The 17837-nt window shown below is 44.4% G+C and overlaps 1 protein-coding gene across 1 annotated transcript in view; it reads right to left on the reverse strand.

Moving 5' to 3' along the window:
• Positions 1 to 13139, reverse strand: part of tmem8b (transmembrane protein 8B) — a 79016-nt gene extending 65877 nt beyond the window's left edge. The window contains exon 1 of the mRNA XM_043704301.1: positions 13059 to 13139. The gene's annotated coding sequence lies outside the window, so the exon portion shown is untranslated. The remainder of the gene's footprint in view (positions 1 to 13058) is intronic.
• Positions 13140 to 17837: the final 4698 nt, after the last annotated feature.

Below are 17837 nucleotides of genomic sequence, written 5' to 3' on the forward strand. Positions count from 1 at the left end.
TCCTGTTCCCTGGATGCTGCCTGACCTGCTGCGCTTTTCCAGCAACACATTTCCAGCTCTGTATGTTGTGATCTGCCTGTCCTGTATGTAAAGCAAAACTTTTCGCTGTACTTAGCAAAGTGACAATAATAAATCAAATCAAATAATGGCACAACATTAGCCACCCTCCAGTCCTACAACATCTCCGGCACGTGTGGGCGGCACGGTGGCACAGTGGTTAGCACTGCTGCCTCACAGCGCCAGAGACCCGGGTTCAATTCCCACCTCAGGCGACTGACTGTGTGGAGTTTGCACGTTCTCCCCGTGTCTGCATGGGTTTCCTCCGGGTGCTCCGGTTTCCTCCCACAGTCCAAAGATGTGCAGGGTCAGGTGAATTGGCCATGCTAAATTGCCCATAATGTTAGATAAGGGGTAAATGTAGGGGTATGGGTGGGTTGCGCTTCGGCGGGGCGGTGTGGACTTGTTGGGCCGAAGGGCCTGTTTCCACACAGTAAGTAATCTAATCTAATCTAATCTAATCTAATCTAATCTAATCTAATCTAATCTCATCTGTGGCTGTGGATCAAAGTACAAAGGGATCTGGGAATGCTAGTCCAGGATTCTCTTAAGGTTGACTTGTAGGTTGAGTCCATAATTAAGAAAGCAAATGTAATGCTGTCATCTACTTCAAGAGGGTTGGAATATAAAAGCAACAATGTGCTTTATAAAGCTCTAATTAGGCCCTATTTGGAGTACTGTGCCCAATTTTGGGCCCCACACCTCAGGAAGGACATACTGGCACTGGAGCGTGTCCAGTGAGGATTCACACAGATGATCCCTGGAATGGTAGGTCTAACGTATGATGATCGGATGAGGATCCTGGGATTGTATTCATTAGAGTTTAGAAGGTTGAGGGGAGATCTAATACAAACTTTTCAGATAATGCATGGCTTAGAAAGGGTGGACGTTGGGAATTTGTTTCCGTTAGGCAGGGAGACTAGGACCCGTGGGCACAGCCATAAAATTAGAGGGGGTCAATTTAGAATGGAAATAAGATGATGTTTCTTCAGCCAGAGAGTGGTGGGCCTGTGGAATTCATTGCCACGGAGCACAGTGGAGGCCGGGACATTGGGTGTCTTCAAGGCAGAGATTAATAAATTCTTGATCTCGCAAGGAATTAAGGGCTACGGGGAGAGTGCAGGTAAGTGGAATTGAAACATCCATTAGCCATGACTAAATGGCGGAGTGGACCCGATGGGCTGAATGGCCTTGCTTCCACCCCCATGTCTTATGGCCTTATAATAACATCTCTGCTACGGATGCTGCAATTTCTTCCTTAACTTTCCACAACATCCTGGGATATACTTGAGCAATTCTTGGAGATTTATCCACTTTTATGTTTTTTACGACTTCCAGCACCTCCTGTTCCACAATGAGGACAGTTTTTAAGACATCAGTATTTATTTCCCTGAGTTCCCTAGCCTCCATTTCTTTCTCCAAGAGGCTCCACTCTCTCCCTAGTTGCTCTTTTGCTCTTCATGTACTTGTAGAATTTCTTTGGATTATCCTTAACCTTATCTGCCAAGTCTATCTCATTTCCCCTTTATGACCTCCCAAGTTTGCTCTTAAGAATGTCCATATGTCCCTTATAGTCTTCCAGAGATCTCAGTTGTCGATACCTAACATATGCCTCCTTCTTATCCTTGACCAGAGCCTCAATATCTTTATGCTTCCATTGTTCCCGACTCTGAAACAGGCTTTCCCTTCACTCTAACAGGAACATAACGCCTCTGAACTCTCGTTATCTCACTTTTGAAAGCCTCCCACTTGCTAAGTCATCCATTTACCTGTGAACAGTCTCCTCCAATCAACTTGTGAAAGTTCCTGTATTATACTGTCAATATTTGCCTTACTCCAATGAAGAACATTAGCTTTTGTATCCTTTTCCGTAACTATTTTAAAACTAATCGAATTATGGTCACTGATCCCAAAGTGCTCCCTCGTTGACACTTCAGTCACTTGCTGTGCCTTATTTCCCAAGGTAAGCTCAAGTCTTGCTCCTTTTCTAGTGGGTATATCTACAGATTGATCAAGAAAATTTTCTTGAACACATTTAACATATTCCTCCCCATCCAAGTCCTTAACACTACGGCAGTCCCAGTTTATGTTTGGAAGTTAAAATCCCCTAGTCAGGCAGACTCCTACTTTCATGTCCTAATGACGATACCTCTGACAGTTCAGCACTCCCTTTGCACTGCACAAGAGTATCAGCTTAGAAAATGTGCCCAAATCTCTGGAGTGGGACATGATGCATGGCCTTTAACTATCCACTAAGCTATGGCTGACAATGTTGAAAGCTGCATAACGTAAATATATATCAATATCCTTTTTGGACAGTCAAGTTCAAAGCAGTGTCATGTGGATATCAGTTATTTTTATGAAGAATTGTAAAATAAATCTGATCAGAGAGTCCTTCTGGAACAGTGGCCTAATCCAGCATTGCTCAGGAAGCAAATGCTGAAGACCCCTGTGGTGTGTTATTGGAAAATTGTTTATACTATTGTGGTTTAGCACAGGTAGGTAAACATTGAAAGCATTGGCCTGCTTTCAGTTCAGAATAATCAGGGATTGATTTCAAATTCGAAAACTTTGAGATGACAATTTTTAGGCAGTTTGGAGGAGGCCTGACTAGAGTCTCAAGTTCTTCTGAAAAAAGGTATTTCAGAGCAGTTCAGGAGATAAGTTAACTCAGCAGATGTTTAATTTGTGTGGCTTCAAGGCCAGAGGGTTTGGCCAACAATCTTCAGGTTATTAGAAGCAAAGAAAGTTTTAGCTCTCTGCTTTAAGGATAATCATGCAAGGAGATTTCACAGTTCACAGGAAAGATACTGGAGAGAATTGGTTAAGTGGAACTTAAAAACTTTTTTGGGCTTGAATTTCTGTGAATCAGTGATGTTGGGAACTTGAAATGGTTGTTTAGCTGTATGTTTTCTGATATTTCTGAACTGTGTTACATCTCTGGATAACTTGCTTTATTTTATTTGAATCATTGAGTCATAGAGCACAGAAAAGACCCTTCAGCCAATCAAGTCTGCACTGAAATTGCTACCAGTAAAGGTGTTCTAACTCCAATGTCCTGCTCTTCTTCCACATTCTTGAATCTTATGATATTTCAAGTGCTCATCCAAATTTGGGTTTATGCCTTTTCTATTATAAACTTCTATTCTGTTGTTGAAGGAATTCCGCAGTCTTGTGTGACTATGTTTCCGTAACTGACTGTCACCTCAACAAAACTAAAAAAAGAAACGATCTATCAATCTGGGAGCGGTCTTACCCAGTAATACCATCAACTGGCATCATAACACTGACCCAATTGGTGAGTTTGGACTACTGGAGTAACAGAGCTGAGAGAATGATGCTGGAAAAGCACAGCAGGTCAGGCATCCAAGGAGCAGGAAAATTGACGAAAATCGAAGGGCTCTGGCCCAAAACATTGATTATCCTGCTCCTCGGATGCTGCCTGACCTGCTGTGCTTTTCCAGCAACATACTCTCAACTCTGATCTCCAGCATCTGCAAACCTCACTGTCTCCTCCTTCAGGAATTCCTGAAGAAGGGCTTATGCCCGAAATGTCGATTCTCCTGTTCCTTGGATGCTGCCTGACCTGCTGCGCTTTTCCAGCAACACATTTTCAGCATAGGCGAGATTTGGCAGTTTAATGTCCCTTGCATTTACAACCTGAATCCTTGAGAAAAGATCTACTGAGCCTCCCCCATCAGCAACCTTTTGTAGGAGGAATTTCCAGATTTCCATTTTGTATTAGAAAAAAATTATGAATCACAAATTTCATTCCTGAACTGCGTGGCTCTATTTTAAGTTTCTTTGAACTTATTTCGTTTCATGTTCACAAAATGTCCTCAGCTACAAAACGTGTTAGTCAGCCTGCAAAACCTTCTACTACTTTGTATTGCTCTCTAAGGGAGTAGTGTGATGTTGCAACAACAGTTTACATTCATATATCTACTTGAGTGTAGTGAAACAAATCCAAGTGCTCCACTGGAGAATTAATCAAACAGAATTAGACACCAAGTCACAGAAGATGGCTGTGCATCAAATGATCAATGACTTAGTCAAAGAGGGAGGCTTTAACGGGCATTACAAAGGAGGAGAAAGAAGCAGAGCCATGTAAGAAGGGGACCCTACACTCGAAGTCACAGTCACCAGAGGTGAAGCAATATAAAGCAGACATTCATGAGGTAATTGGAGGAGCTCGGAGGTGTGTGAGGCTGGGGAGATTACAGAGTCAAGAGTATGGTGCTGGAAAAGCACAGCAGGTCAGGCAGCATCCGAGGAGGGAGAAGCAAGGTTAAAGAGGTATTTGGAAATGAGAATGAAATTTTTAAAATCAATACGTTGATGGTTTGGAAACCAGGGTGCAATTGCAAGCTCACTGGGTGATGGACGGGTGAGTAAAGACACAGTAAGCTGTGATATGGAGAAACGGACATCTTGGCAGAGTAGAATGTGGGAGAGTGGTCAGGAGTGGCCCGGAATAGTCAAGTCTCTGAGGCAATAAGGATATGGATGAGGCTGTCAGCAACTGATGAGCTGAGGCAGGAGGAGGGAGGGTCATGGTTGTGGTTGACACACAACAGAGGGATTCGGGACTCCTCACCCATCAATCACAAAAAGCTAGCATCTGAGTTCAGTGGGTAATAGGGAAGGCAAAAGGAATGTTGGCCTTTATTTCAAAGGGGAAGTATGGAAGAAGGGAAATTTTGCTAAAAGTGTACAAGGCACTAATCGTAGCTAGATTAGAAAAGCTTTGGGCCCCTTGTCGAAGGTAAAGGTATATTGCCATTGGAGGCAGTCCAGAGAAGGTTCCCTCAGCTGATACCAGATTCGGAGGCTCTGTTTTATGAGGAGGGGTTGAATTGATCAACCTGTACTTCTTAAAATTCACTCATTGGACTTTGGCATCTCTGGCTGGGCCAGTATTTATTGCCCATCCTAGTTACCCTGAGAAGGTGGTGGTGAGCTGCCTTCTGTCATTAGATTTCTGAACGGACCTCTCAAATTTAATGTTGATCCTGCTCATTGTGCACCTTCTCTGTAGCCGTAACATTGTATTCCTCGCTCAGGGCTATGCCCCTTATACACTTTGTATGGCATGCAAAACAAAACTTTTCACTGTATCTAGGTACGTGTGACAATAATAATTCAAATCAAATCAAAACCAGGTGCTGTTGGTGTTGGAGTTGAAATGTAGAAGAATTAGGGGGTGGCCTTATTGAAACATACAAGATTCTTGGAAAGCTTGACAAGGTCGATGTGAAATGTTATTTCCCCTTGGGGAAGATTCTAGGACCAGAGGCAATCATCTCAGAGCAAGGGGTTGTACATTTAAGACAGAGATGAGAAGGAATTCCATCTCTCTCAAAGGGTGATCAGTGTGTGGAATTCTTTACCACAGAGGGCTATTATGGAAGTTACTCTGGCAGTTAATACAATCCCAGGCATGCATTACAACACTAAGTTAACTACACAACTGCCAGAGTAACTTCCATACTATCGAGGCTGGATCATTAAGTATATTCGAGGCTGAGACAGACAGATTTTTAATCAGCCAGGGGGTATCGAGAGTTATGGGGAAAAGGCAGGAGAGTGGAGTCGAGGATTATCAGATTGGCCATGATCTCACTGAGTGGCAACACTGACTAGATGGACTGAATGGCCAAGATCTGCCCCTTATGGTGTTATGATAGTCCCACCCTGATGAATACAATTCACAATGGGAGGGAATGGGTCCAAATACGCTTAAGGATTAAGGAAAGGATTAATTGAACAGGATTGAGGCTTCCTCATTTTGAGATTTTAACGTTTTTTAGCTTTTTGAGTGTTTTGCAGTTAGGAGAATGAAAGTGTAACCATAAGATAAGCTACCCTTTTTTGGATAAATGTGAGTTTTAATAGACAATGCCATATTTCAGATAAAACTATAGAGTTAGTGTAAGTACCAGGCAGAGACAGTCTTTCGCTGATCGGACATTCAGTGGTCGGAACTAAAGTTTAACCAGTGCCATTAAAGAATATTCAAGCGCTATTAACTTCTTGAAGGAGACAGCTGCAATAGAGATTGTGGTTAAATGATAATCTAGTCTTTGTCCATTCATCTCCCTCTAACCGCCTTCAGCTGAATGATTTTATTGGCAGTTCAGTTAAGGTTTGAAAGGATTTATTTTTTAAAACCAATGTTATTGATAAAGGAATGAGGGAAAATGGCTGATTCACACAGAAACTTTGAAAATAGAAGCAAGAATAGGCCATTCAGCCCATTGAGTCTGCTCTGTGATTCCACCTACTTCAATATTGTTTGACACCATTACCCTCATGCCCCCATTACTATCTAGATATCTATCAACCTCTTTTTGTCAATGATTAAACTTCCACTGACCATTCAGGTACAGAATTCCACACATTCACCCCCTTCAAAGTGAAGAAATTCCTCGTCATCTCAATGCCCTTGTTCTGAAACTGTGTCCCCTGCCAACCAGGGAGCTATTCTTCCTGCATTGCCATGTTGAACCCTTTATGATCATTGTATGTACCAATGAGACCAGCTCTCATTCTCCGAAACATGAGAAAATAAAGGCCTGATCTTCTCAATCACCCTTCATAGATATGACAATGCTGCTCTTTGAACAAGGTTGTCCTGTCCTTGGCTTTATTTTCAGAGACATCGTAAAAGCAGAAAATCTGAAAAGTCTGGTTTGGATGGCTTTTTGGGCCAGTTGGATTATAGCTAACAGACACTGCCTCAGACAAAAGGCTTTCAAGTTTCAAGAAAGGACTTGTACAATGAAAGGGGAGCGGCCAGTTCTCCCAGCTCAGTTTTTAGATTAGATTAGATTACCTACAGTATGGAAACAGGTCCTTCAGCCCAAAAAGCCCACACTGACCCTCCGAAGAGTAACCCACCCAGACCCATTCCCCTGCCCTGTACTTATCCCTGATTAATGCACCTAACACTATGGGCAATTTAGCATGACCAATTCACCGAACCTGCACAAGTTTGGACTGTGGAGGGAAACCCACACAGACACAGAGTGAATGTGCAAACTCCACACAGACAGTCGCCCAAGGCGGGAATCAAACCTGGGACCCTGGTGCTGTGAGGCAGCAGTTCTAACCACTGAGCCACTGTGCCGCCCTGGCTTTCTCTAATTTGATTTGGTTTTGGCAGCCTGGCTTTTCACTGAAAGCAGTCAGTAGAGTTTTGAGGCTGCTGGTCCAGGAAACAGCGACAAGGAAGAGGGTGTGCTATACTGAATCTCTCTGCCATCTCTCTCTCTCCTGTAAGACCCTGTGTTTGATTTTACCTTTTGTGCCAAGGGGTGTTTATGGGAATTGTTGCAAGTGTTTGGAACAGCTTCATTAAGTTGGTATAATCTATTGGGTTTTCTGATAGGTTGTAATAGAGTCATGGAGTCCTAGAGATGTACAGCACGGAAATAGACCCTTCCGTCCAACTCATCCATGCCGACCAAATATCCCAACCCAATCTAATCCCATTTGCCAGCACTTGGCGTAATCCCGATATCTCAGAAATCAGTCTGGTGAGCTCCCACTAAGGAAGTATATCCTTACTTACGTGTGGAAATGAAAACTGTGCACAGGTGAAGTCCTACAAGGGCTCTATACAGCTATAGCAAAACATCTATATTCCTGGACTCAAATCCCCTTGCAATAAATTATTTACCTTCCTAACAGCTTGCTGTACCTTATCAAAAGAAAGATGATACTGGCACTGCCGCCAGTCCAGAGAAGATTCACTGTGCTGATGGAGGGATTTTCTTATGATTAGAGGTTGAGTGGCCCTGGAATATGAAAGAATGAGAGGTGACCCCATTGAATTGTTGGGCACTTGACAGGGTACATGTGGAAAGGTAGTTTCCACATTGTGGGAAGTCTAGGACCAGAGGGCAGAATAAGGGGTTGCCCATTTCAGTCAAAGATGAGGAGGAATTTCTTCTCTGGGAGGCTGGTCGATCAGTGGATATGTTTTACCACAGAGGGCAGTCAAGGTTGGGTCATTAAGTCGATTCAAGGCTGAGAACAACAGATTTTTAATCAGCAAGTGAATCAAGCATTATGGGGGAAAGGTAATAAAGTGGGATTCAGGATAATCACGGTATACTGGTTGGTAAGGTTAGATCACATGGAATCCTGGGAGATCTAACTAACTGGATACAAAAATGGCTTGAAAGTAGGGGACAGAGGGTGGTGGTGGAGAGTTGTTGTTCAGACTGGAAGCCTGTGACCAACAGTGTGCCACAAGGATCGGTGCTGCGTCCATTGCTTTTCATCATTTACATAAAAGATCGGTATGTAGGAAGTTTGCAGATGACAGTAAAAAAGGATTATCTCAGACTGCAATGGGACATTGATCAAATGGGCAAATGGGTTGAGGAGTAGCAGGTGGAGTTTAATTTAGATAAATGTGAGCTATTGCCTTTTGGTAAGGACTTATACAGTTAATGGTACAGCTCTGGGGTGTACTGCAGGACAAAGAGACCTAGGGGTGCAGATGCATCGTTCCTTGAAAGTGAAGTCACAGGTAGAAAGGATGGTGAAGAAGGCGTTTGGTACACTTATCTTCATTGGGCAGTGCATTGAGTATTGGAGTTGGGATGTCATGGTGCAGCTGTACAGATATACCAATGTTTAGAATACTTTCAGAATACTGCCTACAATTCTGGTCTCCCTCCTACAGGAAGGATGTTGATAAATTTGAAAGAGAGCAGTAAAGATTTACAAGGATGCCACCAAGACTGAGGGGTTTGAGCTACAGGGAGGGGCTGAATATGCTGGGGCTTTTTTCCCTGGAGAATTGGAAACTGAGGGATGACCTTATAGAGGTTTATAAAATCATGACAACCATAGATAGGATGATTGGCCAAGGTCTTTTTCCTAAGGTGGAGGAGTCCAAAACTAGAGGGCACAGCTTTAAGGTGAGAGGGGAAAGATTTGGAAAGAAAGTGAGGAGTAACATTTTCACCTAGAAGGTGGTGTGTGTATGGAATGAGCTGCAGGGTGGGAGTATTCAATGGAGTCTGATTGGGTCTGAAAAGACTTCATGATCACTGATCTGTCTGAAAACTCTTTTTAATGTCCAGTTATTGTGTCTGATAGTTTTTACTGTCGCAGTGTGTGTGTTTGTGCATGTGTGTGTGTGTGTGTGTTTGTGTCTGTCTGTGTGTGTGTATCTGTTTGTGCATGCGTGTGTATATGTGTTTGCGTGTGTTTCTGTATGTGTACGTGTGTGTGTCTGTCTGTTTTTGTGTGTGTGGGGGTGTGTTTATGTGTGTGTGTCTGATTGTGAGTTTGTGTGTGTGTGTGTATTTGGCTGTATGTGGTTCTGTTGGCTGGTTAGTGATGCAGAGAGACACCAGCAGTGTGGGTTCAATTTCTGCACTGACTGAGGTGACCATAAAGGATTCTCCTTTTCAACCTTTCCCCTTGCCTCAGGCAAGGTGACCCTTGGGTTAAACACACCAGCAGCCTTTGAGAGAGCAGCCCTATGGTATCATATTACCTTTTCATTTTTGTCCATCTCTGAGTTTGTGTGTGCCTGAATATGTATGTGTGCTTGTGTGTGTGAGAGAGTGAGAGAGAGTGTGTGTGAGTGAATGTGTGTGTCTCTGTGAATGTGTTTATGCTTGTGTGTGTCTCTGAGTGCGAGTGTGTGTGCACTGACCTCAGCTTATGAGCACAGCCATCGGCACCAATTCTGCAAAGCAAGGTCCTCTCAGGCCCGTGTGTTAAGCACATGCACTCTGCACTCCAGTACCAAACAGTGACTAGGGCAATGCGCCTTGGGGTTTGGAACCAGAGCCAGTGGCTAATGACATCTAGTCATGAGAAAGGCTTTCTCCCCCCAGCAATGATAATATTACCTCAACTCTCTCACCATCTGATGGCTGACTGTCATTTCCACGGTCTGGGTCACAGGGAGCCTAGCATAGCTGACAGTGGAGCAACTGGCCAGACTGAAACATGTCGCCAATATGTGGAATAACCAATAACAACACAGCTGTGGAAGAAGCATATCTCTGTGCCTGTTCTAAACAACACCAGACTTCAACAGAGCCCTATACCGGGACAGCACAGATAGCCAAAGAACCAGTCACTGGTGAAAGCAGGAGATCACAGAGACAACACCAGTACAGCTCTACAGAGTAGCATCAATACACCGTCCCATCCTCAATGCAATGCAGCCCAAACACCTGTAGCACCAGCAGACAGAGCACAACAGCAGTAACTCCCTGGATCGCATTGATGTGACTCAAGAACTCAGTCTATATCACGCAGGAGGTGATAGCAAAGGATAGTTGGTCCATCGGCTTCTCAACTCCATTTCCCAACCCCTGAGTCGGTACGCAGGAATATCGCCCAGTCACATACGCATTCGGATTAGGAGCAGGAGGAGGTCACTCGACCCTTCCAACATGTTCCACCATTAAGCAAGATCCCAGCTGATCCAATTACTCCACACTCCTTCCTAATGCTGATGACCTTTCACCCGCTTAACAAGAATCTCTCTGCCTTCAAAACATTTAAAGATTCTACCTCCGCTGCCATTTTAGGAAGGGCGTTCCAAAGACTATGAGAGAAAAGAAATTCTCCTCGTCTTTGTTTTAAATGGGTGACTCTGAATTACAAACAATAACCCATCATTACAGACTCCCCCATTACTGGAAACATTCTTTGCACATCTCCTCTGTTAAGACCCTTCAGGACCTCTTTCTCTCTAAACTCCAGCCAATATGAGCCCACACTCTCCAACCTTCCCTGATAAAACAACACAGGTATTATTCTGGTAAGCCTTCTCAACATATTTATAAATATTGTTATTGTACCCAGTGCTCCAGACATGGCCACATCAGTGTGCTGTATAACTGAAGAATAACCTCCTTACTTCTGAAATCATTTCCCCCAGCAATAAACAATAACATTCTCTTGGTTTCTCCAGTTACTCATTGTAGCTGCGTACCAGCTTGCTGTGATTCAGGACTCACAGATCTCAAAGCTCTGCACTCTCTCACCACTTAGACAATATGCCTCATTTTTATTCTTCCTGCCAAAATGGACAATCTCACATAATACTCTACTTGCTATTTTTATTTTTAATTTGCTGACAGGATGTTGCTGGCCAGGACAGGATGGATTACCCGTCCCTAATTGCCCACACAGAGCAGTTAAAGGCCAACCACACTGGCTGTGAGACAACAAATACTGGAGATTGCAGACAGTCAGCCAGTGTCCATGGAGAGAGAGAGAGAGAGAGAGAGAGAGCAAGCCAACGTTTCCGGTCAGGGTAACTCTTCATCAGAGCTGACGTGAAGTGTGGAAGGGGGTTGTGCAGCATGCATGCTACAGTGGGGAGGCGGGTGGAGTGCTGGGGAAGACAGGATAGTTCAGATTAAGCGATTGGAATAAGAGAATAGCAGAACAATAGTGTGGCTGTCTGCCAGATTGGTAAGAACAGACAGTCCCACTAGGGTGAGGGGGAGGGATGATGACAGAGAATGCAACAAGTGGTTAGCACTGCTGCCTCACAGCACTGGGGATCTGGGTTTAATTCCCGTCTCAGGCGACTGACTGTGTGGAGTTTGCACATTCTCCCCGTGTCTGCGTGGGTTTCCTCCGGGTGCTCCGGTTTCCTCCCACAGTCCAAAGATGTGCAGGTCAGGGGAATTGGCCATACTAAATTGCCTGTAGTGTTAGGTGAAGGGGTAAAGGTAGGGGAATGGGTCTGGGTAGGTTGCTCTTCGGAGGGTCGGTGTGGACTTGTTGGGCTGAAGGGCCTGTTTCATACTGTAGGGAATCTAATCTAATTGAATCTAATCTAAAGCTAATAGAAGGGAAGGAATGAGAGTGGGTTCACAAACTGAAGGTGTTGAACTCAATATTAAGCCCAGAAGGTTGTAAAGTGTCCAGCCTGAAGATGGGATGTTGTTCCGCTGGTTTGTGCTGTGATTCACTGGAACACCACAGCAGGCCAAGGGCAGACACATGGGTATGTGAGCAGGACTCTGCATTAGAATGACCAGCCAAGGAGGGAAGGTCAGGCTCCTGCTTACACATGGACTGGAGGCGTTCCACAAAGTGATCACCCAGTCTGCGTTTGGTCTCTCCAATGTAGAGTAGGCCACTTTGGGTGCAGAGAATATAATCCACAAGATCGAAGGGGGTCCAGGTGAAAGTCTGCTTCACGTGGAAAGACTGCTTAGTCCCTTGGATGGGGAGCTGGGACGAGGTAAAAGGGCAGGTATTGTACCTTCTGCGGTTACATGGGAAGGTGCCACGGGAAGACAGGGTGGTGTTGGTGGGTCTGGTGTCACAGATAGGCCAGACCAGGTAAGGATGGCAGATTTCCTCCCCTAAAGGACATTAGTGAAACAGAGTTTCTGTTTCATTGACAATCAACAGTGGTTGCACTGTCAACATCAGGTTAGTTTTTTGGTCCAACTTCAGGTTTTTGATTGAATTGGTGATTTGTCCCCAAAGCATTAGCCTGGGGTTCTGTGTTACCATGCCAGTAATGAGATTACTATTTTGTCCGGGAGTTGGATTGGCTCACACGTGGGTGGTGATGAATGGTTACTCACTCTCCTTCTTACCTCCCCCCCCCCTCCCACACACACCTTTTTCCCTACAGCTCCAAGCTCTGAACCATGCCCTTGGGTAAGTGAGGTTCATGCCTGGATCAATTACCCCGGGCACAATCTTGAATTAGGTCACCTCAAATTCTTCTCCTCATCTCCCAGTCAGAGCAAGCCCAACATTCACTGAGCTGCCGTGATTGCATTACATTTCCCAGGACATGAGAGTGCTCTTACCAACCACAAGATTGACAGGCTGTTGGAGGAATGAATAGGAAGTTTTATCCATTTCCTATAAATGACTGTCAACACTAACAGGAAGAACGCATTTTACACAGTTACTGTGCTCTCATACTCCATTATGCCATTGACTTGGTAACATGAGCCAAGGAGATTTCAGTTTGACTCACTTACTTGTAGAGTACTGATCTGTTGTGGCCAGGAATCATCTGATCTATCACGTAACCAGGATACAGCACAGGGATGCCAATCAATCTCTGCACAATCAATTGAGGCTGGAAGAGGTATTGACATTCTTCATAGAGACCCTGGCAACACAAGGCAAAACAAAATGAATCAGACAACATGCCCGCTGCTTTCCCTGTCTGATATCCTGGCCTTTGCACAGTTATGTGTTTACAATTGAATGCTGAAGCATCAGTTTAACAGCAACAACTAGTTACATTGAAATATTGGGAATGAGCTGGGTCAAGTGGATCGACTATCAGTCAGGCAACATTTCGCAAGCAGTGACTGCTGTATCATAAGATTTAGCAAATAGCTATGCAGAAGGACAAGGATCAATCTAATGCGAAAAAAACAGTAATTGGAGAAGGTCTAATTTCAGTGCTTTGGTCACCTTTATTGAAGGAAGGATAGACTTGCTGTGGTGTCAGGTCACGGCAGGTTCACCCAGCTGATGCCTGGCATTTAGAGGAAAGCTGAGTGGTTTGCGTCCTGTACCCTTTTGGAGTTTAGTAGATGGAGGCTGGAACTTGTGAAACCTGAGGGGGTTTGATCAGGTGGATGGTGGGAGGATGACTCCAGGTGAGTGAGAATTTACAACCTGTAGACACTGTTTCAAGGTAGGGAATTTCCCACGAAGAAATAAAGGAATGTGTTTTCCCAGAGAGTCGTTCCTGTAACCTCAGTCATTTGTTAAAAAATTTACCTGGCTCACTAATGTCCTTTCGAGGGGAAAATCTACCAGCCTGACCCAGTCTGGCCTACAAGTGACTCCTGACCCATAGCAATATGGTTGTCTCTTAACTGTCCTCTCAAATGTCCTAACAAGCCACTCGGTTGTATTGAAAACTTCTACAACATCTGAAGCAAAGAATGAAACTGAACAGATTACTTGGCATCAACTGAGGTGCCAGAAATGACAATGCCTGTTAGCTTTGCAAAGCCCTCCTTATTAACATCTGAGACAGGATAGACCCAGCAATGGGTGTACAGCAGAGTGATGTACAGTTGGGAGCGGGTTATTTTGGGAGTCCCCAAATTCAGTCGAGACCCCATGAAGTCTTATAAAATAAGGTGCATAAGTCACTTGCTAATTACCTCCCAAAAGCTCCCAGAATGCAAATGAGAAGAACTCACCAAGGCTCCTCAGTCAGCACGACCACTTCCATCCAGAAGGACAAGGGCAGCAGATACATGGGAACACCACCCCCTGCAAGTTTCCCTCCAAGCCACTCATTATCCTGACTTGGAAGTATATCACCGTTCCTTCAGTGTCACTGGGTCAAAATCCTGGAATTCCCTCCCCAACAGCATTGTGAGTCAGTGACAAACATTGAAATTACTGGAAAAGCTCAGCAGGTCTGGCAGCATCTGTGATCAAAAATCAGAGTTAACATTCCGGGTTGAGAGTTCTGAGGAAGGGTCAGCTGACTCGAAACGTTAACTCTGATTTCTCTCCACAAATGCCACCAGACCTGCTGAGCTTTTCCAGCAATTTCTGTCTTTGTTGAGGTTGAGGGGGAACCTGATTGAGTTCTACGAAATCATGAGAGGCATAGAGAGGGTGGATAGCAAGGAACGTGAGGGACTCAATTACTGGGGTCACGAGTTCAAAGTGAGAGGGAAAAGCTTTAGGGGTTATATGCATGGAAAGTTCTTTACACAGAGGGTGGTGGGTGCCTGGAACGCATTGCCAGCAGTGGTAGAGGTGGGTATGATAGTGTCATTCAAGATGTATGTAGACAGAGACATGAATGGGCAGGGAGGAGAGGGATACAGATCCTTAGAAAATAGCAACAGGTTTAGATAGAGGATCTGGATCAGCATAGTCTTGGAGGGCCGAGGGGCCTGTTCCAATGCTGTCATTTTCTTTGTTCATTTGTTCTTTGTTTCTGATTTACAACATCTCCAATTCTTTCAGTTTGCATTGTAGGTCTACCTACAGCACATGGACTGCAGCGGTTCAAGAAGGCAGCTCCCCACCACCTTATCAAGGGGCAACTAGGGACAGGCAATAAATGTTGGCCAGCAAGCAGCCCCCCCATCCCATGAGCGATTTAAAAAAAGTGAACCCTCAGATGACCAGTAAAAAAGGTTAGCTTGCTTCTTGTCACTTTGCTGCTCTTGGACAGTGAGCTGTAAGGGAGTGAACCTCAGGAGTATGTAAAGCACTTCAGAACGTCCTGAGACACACCTTAACTGAGATTTTCCCCTTGTCCTTTGGTAGGTGGGCAGCGAGGAACCAGTCTCCCAGAAGTGGATTGGTAACATTAAACACCCCGGTGGTACGGTTTGGCAATGTCCACGTCAGAGTGACAGTGAATGATTCAGGCACAATCGTATCTGTCGGAAACCGGGTGTGAAGGGGGTTAATAACTGGTGGAGCCCCAGATCTGAAATACCTGTTGGAAATTGGGGAGAGAGGTAAGAGTTAGATAGAGAAATAACAACTCCCATCTGTGTAGCGCCTTTTATATAATGAAACATAATAATGTTAGACATAGCTTCAGACTAACCTCATGAAATCCTCAGAAATTTGTTCAATATTATAGAGATAGTGGAAAGAAAGCCTTTGTAGCAGCCTGTTGGCTGAGAAACACCAAGACAAGACTGTTTTCTCTGCTAATGATAAGTCTTTAGTATAGATATTCCTGATAAGGTTGAACCTCACAGTCCATCTGTGAACCAACCATCTGACAAAATGTTAAAAACAGGTTTTTGGGAGGGAATATGACACTTCAGACAGGAAAACATTGCAAAATGATCTAAGACTCCAACCGTCTTCCGACTGGAGAAGACTGAGGATAGATTGGAGAAAATTACAGGAAACCTGAAGAAGCCAGGGGGAGGTTTGAGGAGGGGGTGGGGGTGAGGAGAAGACTGAAGAAGACCAAGGAACATAGATCAAGACTGGGGGTAGATGAAAGAAGATCAGAAGAGGATTGAGGAACATGGGGAAAGGTTGAGGGAGACCAGGGGAAGATGGAGGAGGACAAGAGGGAAGATGGCAGAAGACTCAGGGAAGGTGAGAGAAGATGAAGGAAGGATTGAGGAAAACTGGGGAAAGATTGAGGAAGACTGGGGGAAGATGGAGAAAGACTGGATGGAAGACTTCCCTAAGATTTCAGCTAGGGGGTAGAAGGCTGGTGTCAACAGCTCTTTGTCTGCACCATCATCCATTTGTCCTTAGAGGTGGGTAACCTGGTCTCACCTGTTACAGACTGTGACAGATAACCAAAAACGTGGTCAAAGAGGTTGGCTTTAAGGAGTATCTTAGAGGAGGAATGGTGCCAAGTTGGGAAAGGGAGAAAGCAGTATAAAGGGGTGAAAGTTGCAGCGAAAGCGAGGGGAAAAAAGAGAAAAGTGAAAGACATAGAAAGAAAGACAAAGATATTGAGAGTAACAGACCCTCACTTTAGGTCGGCTCAGTTTCTGCATGATGACCTCCTTAATAGGCAAGTGCTGGACAATCGGCAACGTGGCAAAGTTGTCTTATCTTGTGGTTGGGACCTGGACTGCGCTGCCTGTGAGTGTGGTGGAAGCAAGTGCAACCAAGGCCTTCAACAGGCAATGGGATTATGATCGAAAGGGGAGTACACATGGGGCACAAGGTGAATTGCTCCTTCAGGCAGCCAGCAAAGACATAATGGGCCGAATGCTCTCCTTCTGTCCTGTAGCCATTCTGTGATTCGATGGGAAGAAAGAAGGTGAAACCACAAAAATAATGAGGAGGAGACCTGGAGAACAGAATGGAAATGGGAGAGATACAGGGAAGCACTGAACCATTGACACCCTCAGGTCAACAGGAGGCCATTCAGCCCACTGTGTCTTTACCAGCTCTCGCTGGAGAAATCCAACTCCTGGCATCTCTCCTGTATCCAATGTATAATGTTTCCTTAAAAGATTATCTCATCGTGAGCCACACTCTAATACTTGGTGTTGCATGTGCCTGTGTGCAGTCATTTCTTGTCATCTCACTCTTTCGTCTTTGCTGAGAAGATTAGAATGAATTGATTGGTTGTTTCAAATCCCCAAAGCCAAACAAGCTCGTCCTCATTTGTTGAGATTAAGGTAATTACCTCACCAATTAGTCTGTAGAGGGGGACACTCCTTTGTAATGAGCAGTGTTGTTTGTGACTCTCTGTAACTGCATTAGAGTTCTGTGCTTGCATTGTTAATATTAGAAGTATTTAAATTGCATTGGGGCACCACAGAGTGGAACATGTGATACACAAAAAAGTTTAATTCAAACGCTCTTTCTGTAATATTCAATTAGATGTGAACTACCCTTGGTTTGTATGTCTGACACAGTGATGTATGTTGTAAACATTAAGAGTATTACAATGACATGAAGGTGGAGAAAGTGAGGACTGCAGATGCTGGAGATCAGAGTCAAAAAGCGTGGTGCTGGAAAAGCACAGCAGGTCAGGCAGCAGGAGAGTCGAGGTTTCGAGCATAAGCTCTTCATCAGGAATCTTCATTCTTATGCCAGTAACGTTGACTCTCCTGCTCCTCAGATGCTATGCTTTTCCAGCACCACGCTTTTTGAATCACATGCAGATGCCTAAGATGACAACATGCTGAACGCAAACAGGATGAATTTTATTGAACTTTCTGTAATTTTCAAATCAAAACATTTCAGTATCTACCTCAACAAATCTTGTGAATATTAAAATTTTGGGTAAATTGGGAGTTTGTACTGAGGCTATAGATTTAGATTTTTAGATT

Source organism: Chiloscyllium plagiosum, chromosome 2 (assembly GCF_004010195.1).
Source record: "Chiloscyllium plagiosum isolate BGI_BamShark_2017 chromosome 2, ASM401019v2, whole genome shotgun sequence".
NCBI classification, from domain to species: Eukaryota; Metazoa; Chordata; class Chondrichthyes; order Orectolobiformes; family Hemiscylliidae; genus Chiloscyllium; species Chiloscyllium plagiosum.